Here is a 12,606-nt window from a genome sequence, read left to right on the forward strand (position 1 = left end):
GAGATGAACAATAAAGGAAGAGGAACAGGTATGTTTTTTGAGGGTGGTGCAAAGTTTGGCTTTTATACGTATGATGTCTGAGGTGCCTCGGAGGCCTACAAGTAGACATGCTGAGTAGGAAGTTGGCTGTGTGGGTCTGGAGCTCACAATAGTCAGTGCTGGAGATAACCCTCAAAACTGTTTCCCAGGCCTCAGACACAAATAGCCAATGCCTATTGGTTAACTCTTCTTTGATGTCACAAAATTATTAATAATATAATGAGTTCTGAAATATCCCCTTACCTAACTCAAAATATGCCCTTACCTAAGTCTAACTGTCATTCATTATCCCTTAGTTCATCATGAAGTAGCATTTCCAAACATCCAATTCTACAAGCCAGAAATTTCAGTAACAGTTTTCTCCAAGCCATCTCTGACATTAAGGACTTTCAAGAAACTCAAGGGCCATCCTGAAGAAGCTATCTTCCTCCTGCTGCCATAAGTGACAAAACTGTCAGTTTTGCTTCCTCAATTTTTCTAACATCCATCTGCTTTCTCTATTTCAACTTTCTCTTTTCTAGTGCAATTGCTTCCTAAATGGTCCCATATATATGCTTTCCGCTTGCATTGTATTTTCCTAACTAAATCCAGAGCTGTGTTTTAAAAATATAAATCTGATCATATAACTCCTCTCTTTGAACATTTTGTAATAATGTCTCCCCTGTGATTTTAGGATGGAGGCCTAATCCTTAAACTAAATTGAAAATTGATAGATATCTCTTTCTAGGCCCTAATTTTATCTTGTTTTATTCCTCCTTTCTTTCCTTTCTTCCATAATGACCAATTTTTCATTCAAAAACCCCATGCTAATATGCAAGATTCCTGGTCATAGGAATAAATGCAAAATTAAATTAAAACTTTTGAATGAAAAGTTGGTCAGTGGAGATGAAAGAAAAGAAGGGAGGAATAAAACAAGATTAAATTAGGTCATAGAAAGAGATATCTATCAATTTTCAATCTGGTGAGGAATTGAAACTGAATTGGGTTAACTTTAGCAGAAAGGAAAATTATAAGGAATTATATGAGAATATCCACATAACTGACGATAAGGCTAGATAAACAGGCACAGAAAAAAAAAAAAAAAGATTTATCTGGGATCCAGAGATCAGGCTTAAACAGTTTAATATCAGTAGCCATACAGCAATGAATGAACTCCAATTTTGTTTCCAATTCTTTTATTCTGTTGAAAAATTACATTTCAGTAAGAAAATATGTGACTGACTTAATTTAGATTACATACACATTCCTTGGCAAGGGAAAAGCAGGGAATCTTGATTAACTATACACCTAACACATTCCAGTGGAGGAGAGGTTATCAGGCAAAAGTAAATTGAGGTACTAGTACAAAAGAATTTGCAATTTATGATAGTCAAATTATTGAAGTCTTATATAAGGCCTCAGAGTCTTTATTTTGCTGCTGCCACAACCTGTGGTACGTTTAACAGTTTAATAAGTTCACTGAATTTCTACTTGTATAACTTAGCTAAAATACAATGCCTTCAGGAAAACCCTTCCCATATCAGTTCCAATTTTTGTACATTCACTGAGTATAGCGTATTTTTTCCTAGATGATCATGTTCATCTCTTGTAGTTAGCAGTTTACTTGTATGATTATTTGATTAAAGGTTAAAGAGCATATCACTTTTGCTCAAATATTATCCCCAGTATTAAGCACAGTGCCACTCATAAAGTGAGTGTTCAACATGCAATGACTGAATAAATGAGTAAGCATAGGAATGCTATTTGATACGAGGATGAATGAGTTTATTAAATAACTTTAATAGAATAAGCCTAGTACAGGAACATTTCAGGGCTGAACAGGGGAACAGGAACCCAAAGGAATGCTCGGTTCAGTAGTTAAACACACACACACACACACACACACACACACACACACAGGATTTTGCAGAGTCACAGAAACCATGAGGAGAGTGTTTAAAGGAGGAAGTAGTCAAGCCACAGGTCTTAGTCTGTTTAGTGTTCCTATTCCAGAATACCTGAGGCTGGGTAATTTATAAAGAAAAAATGTTGAGTTGGCTTACAATTGTGGTGGCTGGAAGGTTTCAGATTGAGCAGTTACATCTGGTACAGACCTCATGCTGCTTTGCTCTGCCTCCCAACACTACCACACTGGAAATCAAATTTCAGCATGATCTTAGGAGTAAGTTTCAGAAGCTAAATCAAGGAGGTGAGAACTCAGAAACATAAATTGTTCATCACCTTTGAGATGCTTAGTTTGGAAATCTCCATCACAGGATGGGCAGTAGCTGGATAAGAATGGGAATTCCAAGGAACTTTTGTTTGTCTATTGTGATTGTGTTTGGCTTCTGTAGTATTTGAGAAGAGAAAAACACAAATAAGCCAATATATTTACATTAATAAATTAAAATTTTGAACATGTAGATGAGAAAAGAGTGAGTTGATTGAGGGAAAAAAGGAAGTTGAAAAATCCAGGTTATTACCTTTAGAAAGACAAAGAAAGGGGCTTCTCCAATTTTAAAGAAGGGGAATAGGAAATCATTTTAAGAACAAACAAGACTATAGACATAGAACTAGATATTTGAGGGAGATTTTGCCTATTTGACATAGGAAAGCAAGATCATTTCACTATCAAAGTAATACAGATGAAAAGATAAGAAACTGGAATTGTTCCACCAGCACTTGACAGAAATAAAAAGGTAGGACAAAGAATCTGAAAATTAAAATGCCAGGCAGCACTAGATATCAATCAGCTTCATGGACCCTGAAGTTTAATCCTATCTCTTTTAAAGAAATGAACAGAAAATCATAAATGCAAAAATAAGCACAAAGCCTTGGGAGGGGTTTGTGCAGGTGTGGGACACTTAAACATTTTTAGCTTCATGGTAAGTTTGCCTCTCACGATAATGTGCTGATGAATTTGGCATGAAGGGCAAAAAGTACTGCTCTAGCTGTGCCATAGAGAATGGATTAGAGAAGAGGCATGGAAGTCAGGAGGTAAACAAAATAAAATATAGCAATGAAGACGAGACGAAAACAGTTTAAAGACAATATCTACTTTTAATTATTATTAAGGCTTTGTTTTCTTAGAACAATATTAAGTTCACAGAAAAATTGGAGGAAGGTACAGAGATTTTCCATATCCCCTTTTCTCAAACATGCATAGCCTCCATTATTATCAGAATCCCCCTTGGTACAGTTGATGAGCCTCACTGTTGCATAATAATCACCCAAAGACTATATTTTACCTTAGGGTTTATGCCTGATGTTGTACAGACTATGGGTTTGGACAAACATACAATGACAAGTATCTATTATTATAGTATGATGCAGAGCATTTACCACTGCCTTAAAAATCCTGTGGTCTACCTCTTCCCTTTTCATGCCTCCAAGTACACCAACCCCTGGCAAATAATGACCTTTTACTGTCTCCCTAGTTTTGCCTTTTCCAGAGTGTCATCTGGATGGAATTATACAGTATATAATACTTTTAGATTGGCTTTTCTCACTTAGTAGTAAGCATTTAAAATTTTTCCTTATTATTTTGTAGCTTGATAGCTCTTTTTGTTGTTGCTGTTTGTTGTTTGCACTAAATCACATTCCATTGTTTGGATATACTACAGTTTATTTATTCATTTACCTACTGAAGAACATCTTGATTGTACACAGTTTTGGTCAATTTTAAGTAAAGGTTCTATAAGCATTTATGTGAAGATTTTGGTGGTCATAAGTTTTCAGCCTCTGGATGAATATCAAGGTGCTGTGATGCTGGATCATACGGTAAGAATACGTTTAGTTTTATAAGAAATAACCAAACTGTCTTCCAAAGTGGCAGTACCATTTTTGATTCCCACTATAACAAATAAGAATTCCTGTTGCTCCATGTCCTCATCAGCATTTGTCAGTGTCAGGGTTCCAAATTTTATTCATTCTAATGTGTATATAGTTCTATCTCATTTTGCTTTTTACTTCTCTAATGATATGTGTTGTGAAACATCTTTTTATATGCTTATTTGACATCTGTGTGTCTTCTTTGGCGAGGTGACTGTTAAGGTCTTTGACCCATTTTTAATCAGGTGGTTGATTTTCTTATTGTTTAGTTTTTTATTATTAAGATTTCTCCCCACAAAAAGTAGCCCAATTCGCCACATAATGAGTTCCTTACTGGTAAAGGCAAATGAACATTTTTGGTCTTTTTCAGAACGTAATAAATAACAGTCATCCTTCATTTTAAATAATCAGATATTAAATATAATTATTTTTTGATATTCATTTGCTTAGAGTCTCACCACAAACAAGTTTAACAAAATTCCTTTAGAAAAACTTCAAAATAATGCAGAATGAATATGCATGTTATATTTTTACTTAGTTAAGAGGGATAAGATTGTTTAAAAGTTACATGAAAATTTTTCTTTCATTGAAATTTTTATTGGGATAATTATAGATTCACATACAGTTATAAGAAAAAAATATAGAAATATACCTTGCATAATTTACTATTTCCCCAAATGGTAATATTTTATAATAGTGTGGTGTAATATCTCTACCAAGATACTGACATTCATATAATATTCTTATCTCATTCAGATTTAGTCAGTTTTCAGTGTAACTTATTTGTGTGTGTATCTTTGTATGCATTTATTAGGTTCTATACAATTTTGTCACCTGTGTATTCATCATCACAGTCAAGATACTAAATAGTTTCAACACCATGTATCTGAGTATTTTCAAAGTTAAATATACAAAATATCTTATTTCTCTACCTAATAAAATAGATGGATAAAAATTGATGAATTAAAGTTTTTAGAACTCAAAAATTAAGAACAGTTGAAGAAGCATCACACCGGACACCTTCATTTTACTGGATGCGAATCCAGTATATGCATCAGTTAGTTGCATATAAATCAGAAGTGAGAAGGCCAGTTTCTGAGATATTCCAAGTCAGATATTAAAATGAGGTTAAGAGGTTGAGATGATAAGCACAATAGACATTGTACATGAACTGATTTCTGATTATAATTATTTCCTTAGTGCTCTTTCTGTGCCTTAAAAACAAACAAAACAAAAACTCAGGCATAATTTTATGTACTTCATTTAATGTAATTCATTAAATGCACAGGAAATATATAGTTGCCAGTGGAAAACATTTATGTCAAGTACATGCTTAAAATATAGTTATTCAACTTATGTGGTGTTTAAAATATATCCTGTATAAACATGAATAGTTGCATCATGTTTAAGTAGAAAAAGATGCATTTTACTCTTGAAGAATATACTTACAAAGTATATGCTTAAAGTACAATTATTTATGTAGCTATGTGCTGTGTAAATATGTAATTATATTTTACATGTGAATTTTTTTTTTATTTTTTTTTATTTTTTATTTATTTTTTTTTTTTTTTGAGACGGAGTCTCGCTCTGTCGCCCAGGCTGGAGTGCAGTGGCCAGATCTCAGGTCACTGCAAGCTCCGCCTCCCGGGTTCACGCCATTCTCCTGCCTCAGCCTCCCGAGTAGCTGGGACTACAGGCGCCCACCACCTCGCCCGGCTAGTTTTTTGTATTTTTTTAGTAGAGACGGGGTTTCACCGTGTTAGCCAGGATGGTCTCAATCTCCCGACCTCGTGATCCGCCCGTCTCGGCCTCCCAAAGTGCTGGGATTACAGGCTTGAGCCACCGCGCCCGGCCTACATGTGAATTTTTAACAAAATTTCTTTAAAAGAGAATTACAGCTTTCATTGGCAGTATTTTTTGGCTTTATTCTGACAAATTTCTGAAACAGAAAGAGCATTTACCATAGTCTCTTCCTCCAGAAACTTTTTCCCATGGTAGAACTTGGACTTGCATTGACTACATTATCTTTCTTATTTCTCTTTTCTAAACTCAATGCATAGTAGGCTTTTGCACAGTTCAACTTCATGGGCATTGCTATGGGAAGTGATTTTCTTACTGAGGCTAACTAGCTCCATGGAGACAGAAGCCTCATTTCTTGCTAGATGATGACTGGCTCCATTTCACAATCTTGGATGGAGAACTCGAGGCCTCTGCTTGACAGGGTAGATTTTTCTGTGGAATGTATTAGGTGTGGCTATGTTTTCATTTAGAGCCAGCAATCACTAGAAATTAGCTAAAGGATTGCACATGAAAATCCAAATTTTTGAAACAGATAGATAAGTGAGTAAAACATGATGAAAAACAGAGGTTATCCTGAGTATAACAGTGGAGTGGATAAAGAGTAAATTGGGGACATTGAAACAACTCAGGGTTTTTGATAATTGCACAGTAGTTTTATAGGATAAAGTCTTAGTTTTAAGGGAATGCACACAGAAGTATTCAGGGCTAAAGGGACACCATGTCTACAACTTACTCTCAAAGAGTTTAGGAAAAAAAAAAAAAAAATATATATATATATATATATATATATATATGTATGCACACACATATATGTGTGTGTGCATTTGTGTGTTTATGTGTGTATTCGTATGTTTGAAAAGGTTAATGCAAATGTGATAAAATAGAAGTATTTGGGAAACTTATTTCTTTGTTTTATTATTGCACTTTAATATGTCTGGAATTGTCAAAACTAAAAAATAAGAATAAAATACAAAACTAAACAGAAACTAACCAATGTATTTTTCCTTCATGTCTAGAAGTTATTGTTTGATTATATAGGGGCAGAACAAAAGGGAAGAAACAAAAACAAACAGGTTAACTGAAAACAAATGAGAGCAATTAAAATTTGTCTAAAGTGAACCTTAATATAATCTTTCTTTTTCCATCACACTGCCACTACAATACTCTCAGTCCTGCTATCTTATCTGGACGGGTGCAGCAGTCTCCTAATTGGTATTCCTGCTGCCAATTTCACTGCACTCTCCATTAATTTTCCTAAGTTATTGCATTACAAGAATATTTCAATGTTTCCTATCACTTGCACAAGATTTAGGTGCCTAAAAGTTAGGAATTGAGTCTTACTAACTGCCACATGCATCAAAACGTAGGCCCTAAATGATGGGCAGTATTCAAAAGATGGTTATTTAACCAGAAGCCAAACAAAGCAAGCAATCATTACTTTATAGACATTTTATATATTTTTATTACAAATATAAGAACAAAGCAACAGAGAAACTATACGTTCATATTCAGCTAAGGTAATATAAAAATCAAAGTTAAAGAGCTTTGGAAATTAACTTCCTAGAAAAATGACATACTTTTCAGTTGATTGCTTCTTAGTGTTATTGCCAAATTCAGAATCCTGGACTGGATAAAACATCAGTGAGAGCTTATTTTAAAAACTTTATCTTTTTGTTAGAGAAACAAACTAGTAAATTTCTTATGAATTTTGTTTTGGCTGAAGTTTCAAAATAGCTGAAAAATATCAAGAAAAGTGGATAGAGCATAGAGAGTAATCACTAATGTTATATAAAAAAAGGGAGATGAGCACTTTTCTTACACTCTAAAGTATAACAATAATAACATATAACAATAGTATGACAAATCAATGCCAGCTAAGGGGACTTGCAGTACAATTCCTTAGAAGCACATCCACATTCACATACACACACACACACCCACACAGACACACACGCAAACACACACACAGGCAACAATATGCAATGGAAAGTACATTACAGTGGAATTAAAACTATTTGCATTATAACTATGGCTCCGCCCCTAATTCACTGTGGTTTCTTATATGGTCATTTAGCTCCTCTGAAATTTAATTATCTTAAAAGTGAGGATAATATGTACTTATGAGAGAAATCAAATCTGTAAAATGGGACTAGCCTTTCTCAAATGAATCACATCTTGGAACAGAGATAATAATTTTCTGGAAAATGAAATAACATATAATTTTACTTAAAATCATGAATTTCTGTGTTTATGTAAACTAATTTAATTGTAAAAAGAAACACATTGATACATTTGTAAATAAAAAGTGAGATAGTTGAAGCCAATACTGTAGACTATCAGCTATTGCAAGTGAGAGAATGTTGCAATCTAGCTCCCCTGTCTTGTTTATCTTGGCACTAAATAGGGGGTTTCAGCTTCCCTAAAATACTGACAAAAGTCTTTTCACCTTTGTTTCTCTTCCATAACCTCAATGCAGAATGTCATAGGAGGAAGGAATGAGAGAGGAAAACAAAGCCATTGAAAGACTATCTGTAGACAAAGGACTGGTGCCAATGCACACGTGAGTTTCCAATTTTCTGATTTTAATAAATTTATTTCAAAGCCATAAAAATGTATTTTTGACTTATTCAATTCCATAGGCTTGAACATTGGTGGATAGCATTCAAACTATGTTTTATAGGTAGGGAGACTTATAAATCTCAGGGGTAGAAACATCTTCACATAGATGAGTGTTATGAATTAAAACACATTCTTACCATTTAAATTTTCTGTATATTGGAAATGCAGCTCAATATGTCCAATGCAACTCTACTGAAAATGCCCTATTTTTATAATACACTTGGAACAGAAAAATATGGTTACTAACCCAAATATGGTTGATGTATGTTTAATTTCTCTAATTCTTTTGAATTCTCATTGAACGCTATTTATAAAATTTGAAATTACATCAGTTATAGGCATAATTTTAAAAAATTCCTAGAAACATTTTCCTAATCTGTATTTAGTATTATTAATCTATATTTAGTATTATATTTACACATAATTTTATGTCTCTCAAATCCTGACAAAGGCAATGATGACAATAATGATATCTAGCATCATTTGCAAAAAATGATATCAAGCATCATTTATCATGTTCTAGGCTGTGTGCTAAATATTTAATGTGAATTCTCTCAGTTTTCACAGAAGCCCTATTAGGTACCTTGAGGAAACTCAATTTAAAGAGGGTTTAAAAACTTGCCCAATTTCAGAAGGATAATAAATGGTAGGAACACGATTTGGACAAGGGAGTTCTACTACAGGACATTTGCTTTTAACTGTTTCACTATGCTCTTGCTCCTGGACAGAAAAATAAATTTTATGGCAGACTTGAGATTATTTTATACTAACTAATTGCTGGTGGCAGGGGGAGACGTTCTGGCTGCAGTTTATTTATTTTTTTAATGGACAAAGAACTTTAATTGACATTTTTCCAAAGATGATATACCAATGGCCAATAAACACAAGAAAAGAGGCCCAACATCACCAATAATCAGGGAAATTCAAACCAAAACCACAATGAGACACTATCTCACACCCATTAGAATAGCTACTATAAAAAATCAGAAATAACGAGTGTTGACAAGGATGTGGAGAAATTAGAATGCTTGTGTACTGTTTGTGGGACTGCAAAATGATGCACCCACTATGGAACAAAGTATGCAAGTTCTTCAAAAAGTTAAAAATAGAACTACTACATGATCCAGCTATTCCACCTTTGGGTATATACCTAAAATAATTAAAATAAGAGTCTCAAAGAAATATTTGTACTCCCGTGTTCAAAGCAGCAATATTTACAATAATCAAAAGGAGGAAGCGACGCAAGTTTGCATTGATGGTTGAATGGATTAACAAAACATCGTATCTAACATGCAATGAAATACTATCCGGTCCCGAAAAGCAAGGACATTATGCCACATGCTACAACATGGATGCACTTCAGACATTATATTAGTGAAATAAGTCAGACACAAAAAGAGAAATACTGTATGTTTCCATTTTTAGGAGGTACCTGGAATAGTTAAATTTACAGAGACAGGAAGCAGAATGGTGATTGCCAGGGGACAGGAGGAAAGGGGAATGGGGATTTGTTGTTTAGTGGACATAGACTTTTAGTTTTGCCGAGACTGGAGGAGTTCTGGAGATTGGATGCACAACGTAAATGCACTTAACACTATTGAACTGCACACTTGAAACTGAGTAAGATCGTAAATTTTATGTTACCACAGTTATAACAACGACAACAAAATAACTGAATGAAGAAGCAAGATTCAAAGTAGGGAATTTGAGATGAAGCCTGGATGAGATTAGTACACAAATAATACATGTTAAGCTCCTAAAGGTTTGGTTGAGATGGACTACACATCTAAATTTGCTGGTAGCTAATGGAAAGAGGGTCAAATAGCCAGTATTAAACAAGCCAGTTGCTCAATTCAAGTATTTCTTGGGCTACAATCATAAAGATCAGCTTATCCAAAGATGTCCTATAATGTAATAATCTCTTTTTTCAGTAACAGATTTACAGAAAAAATCAGCAAGGCTTCCATATTGTTGCTTCTTAGAGCTTCTTAGAGCTTCTTTCAACATGGGCAGAGTACTGAATCTCAATCTGCTAACTTAAATTCTGGGGTCGGTAAAAAATGAGAAGAGAAAGAAAACGTATGCAACAGTATTGTTGCTATACGGAGATTCAGTGAAATCTTAGTGGTTTTATCTTATTTGATCACTTGATTTGCTACAAAGGATTGATCATTAGAATTAAAAGCTAAAATAAAGTATAATAGTCCTCTGCTTATTGAAAGAATTAAAAAGTTGATGTAGTCAGTTGAAATATTTTCAATAGACAATCAAGATAGAAAAATGGAATAACCAAATTAAATTTACATTGGAGAAAAAGAACTACTTTATAAAGTATTAGAGCATAAAATTAGAAATAAAGGCGTTGGTTTTTGAAATAAGAAAATCAGTAGCTTATTGTCAAAGAAAGCATATAGCTCTGCCAAAATACTAGCAAAATTTGTTTTTACAAAAGCAAGCAAGTGAAACCTAACTTCAGGGAAATAACAACAACAAATCATTCTCAAATATTACTTGAGATCTCAGCATGTATTTGGCACAGGAGAATAAAATGAGTTTTAGTGAAGTCAAACAGAAAACAATTCACATGTTATCTGTCATGTTTTGCCCCCCAAGTTACAATTAATTATGCAACTAATTAAATGTGAGAAATACTAAATTACAGAATTATCTCAAGTAAACAACAGACACCTATTTCTTGATATGACCAATAATTTATGAAATAATTACTTAAATAAATTTGCTATTTTTCACAACACAGAAAATCATATAGTCAGAAAGAAATGTTATACTGTCTGTCTTCTTTATAGAGCTAGTAATAAAAACACATTAAGAATGATCAGGATTTATGTTTAAGTATATTAAACTTTAGAATTTGAATATGAGATTACCTTATTTAGAAAGACAAAATTTATAATAATACATTAGGAGATTCAAAAAATACATTTAATGAATCATCCATACCAAAAAATAAGACTCTTTAGAAGGTGGTCTCCTAGGGCTTCAAGTCTTCCATGTTCTTCAACCAAATGAGTATTATCAGTTAACATGCATCAAATAACCATCAAAATTAAGTATGATTACTGTATCTACAGAAGCATGCAGTGAAATGTCTTCTTGAGTAATGGAGAACATTTTTTTTCTACATTTCTTTGACTTTTTTAGTCAGTTAACTATTCTTTATCCACCACAGAATTCTCCATAATTGGAAGTAATACTCACTACTACCATTCACCTTTACATTTTTTAAAATTTTTATTTTTCTATAAGTTATTGGGGTATATGTGGTATTTGGTTACATGAATAAGTTCCTTAGTGGTGATTTATGAGATTTTGGTGCACCCATCACCTGAGCCATATACACTGCACCATGTTTGTAGTATTTTATCCCTTGCCCCAACAACTCTTGCCCCCAAGTCCCTAAACTCCATCATTATCATTCTTATGTCTTTGTGTCCTCATAGCTTAGCTTCCACATATCAGTGAGAACATACAATGCTTGATTTTCCATTCCTAAATTACTGCATTTAGAATAATAGTCTCCAATCTCATCCAGGTCACTGCAAATGCTGTTAATTCATTCCTTTTTATGGCTGAGCAGTATTCCATCACATATATATACACATATATATGTGTGTGTGTGTGTGTGTATATTTTATATATATATATATATAAAAGTTTCTTTATCCACTTGTTGACTGATGGGCATTTGGGTTGCTTCTGTGATTTTGCAATTGTGAGTTGTGCTGCCATAAGCATGCGTGTGCAAGTATTTTTTTCAAATAACGACTTCATTTCCTCTGGGTAGATACCCAGCAACAGGATCACTGGATGAAATGGCAGTTCTACTTTTAGTTCTCTAAGGAATCTCTACACTATTTTCCATAGCGGCTGTACCAGTCTACACTCACACCAGCAGTGTAGAAGTGTTCTCTGATCAGTGCATCCACACCAACATCTACTGTTTTTGATGTTTCGATTATGGCCATTCTTGCAGGAGTAAGGTGCTACCGCATTGTGGTTTTGATTTGCACTTCACCCACCATTAGTGATGCTGAGCCTCCTTTCATATGTTTGTTTGTCATTTTCATATCTTCTTTGGAAATTGTCCATTCATGTCCTTAGCCCACTAGGATGGGATTGTTTTTTTCTTACTGATTTGTTTGGGTTCGTTGTAGATTCTGGATATTAGTCATTTGCCCGATGTGTAGCTTGTGAAGATTTTCTCCCACTGTGTGAGTTGTCTGTGTACTCTGATGACTGTTCCTTTTGCCTTGCAGGGTTTGGGTTTGGTTTTTTCTTGTTTCTCTAGTTCCTTGAGGTGTGACCTTAGATTGCCTG

At 33.9% G+C, this 12,606-nt stretch overlaps 1 pseudogene; it reads left to right on the forward strand.

Moving 5' to 3' along the window:
- LOC712933 (alpha-actinin-1 pseudogene) overlaps positions 1 to 12,606 on the forward strand; it is a 53,527-nt pseudogene that overhangs the window by 13,759 nt on the left and 27,162 nt on the right.

Source organism: Macaca mulatta, chromosome 11 (assembly GCF_049350105.2).
Source record: "Macaca mulatta isolate MMU2019108-1 chromosome 11, T2T-MMU8v2.0, whole genome shotgun sequence".
Lineage (NCBI taxonomy): Eukaryota > Metazoa > Chordata > Mammalia > Primates > Cercopithecidae > Macaca > Macaca mulatta.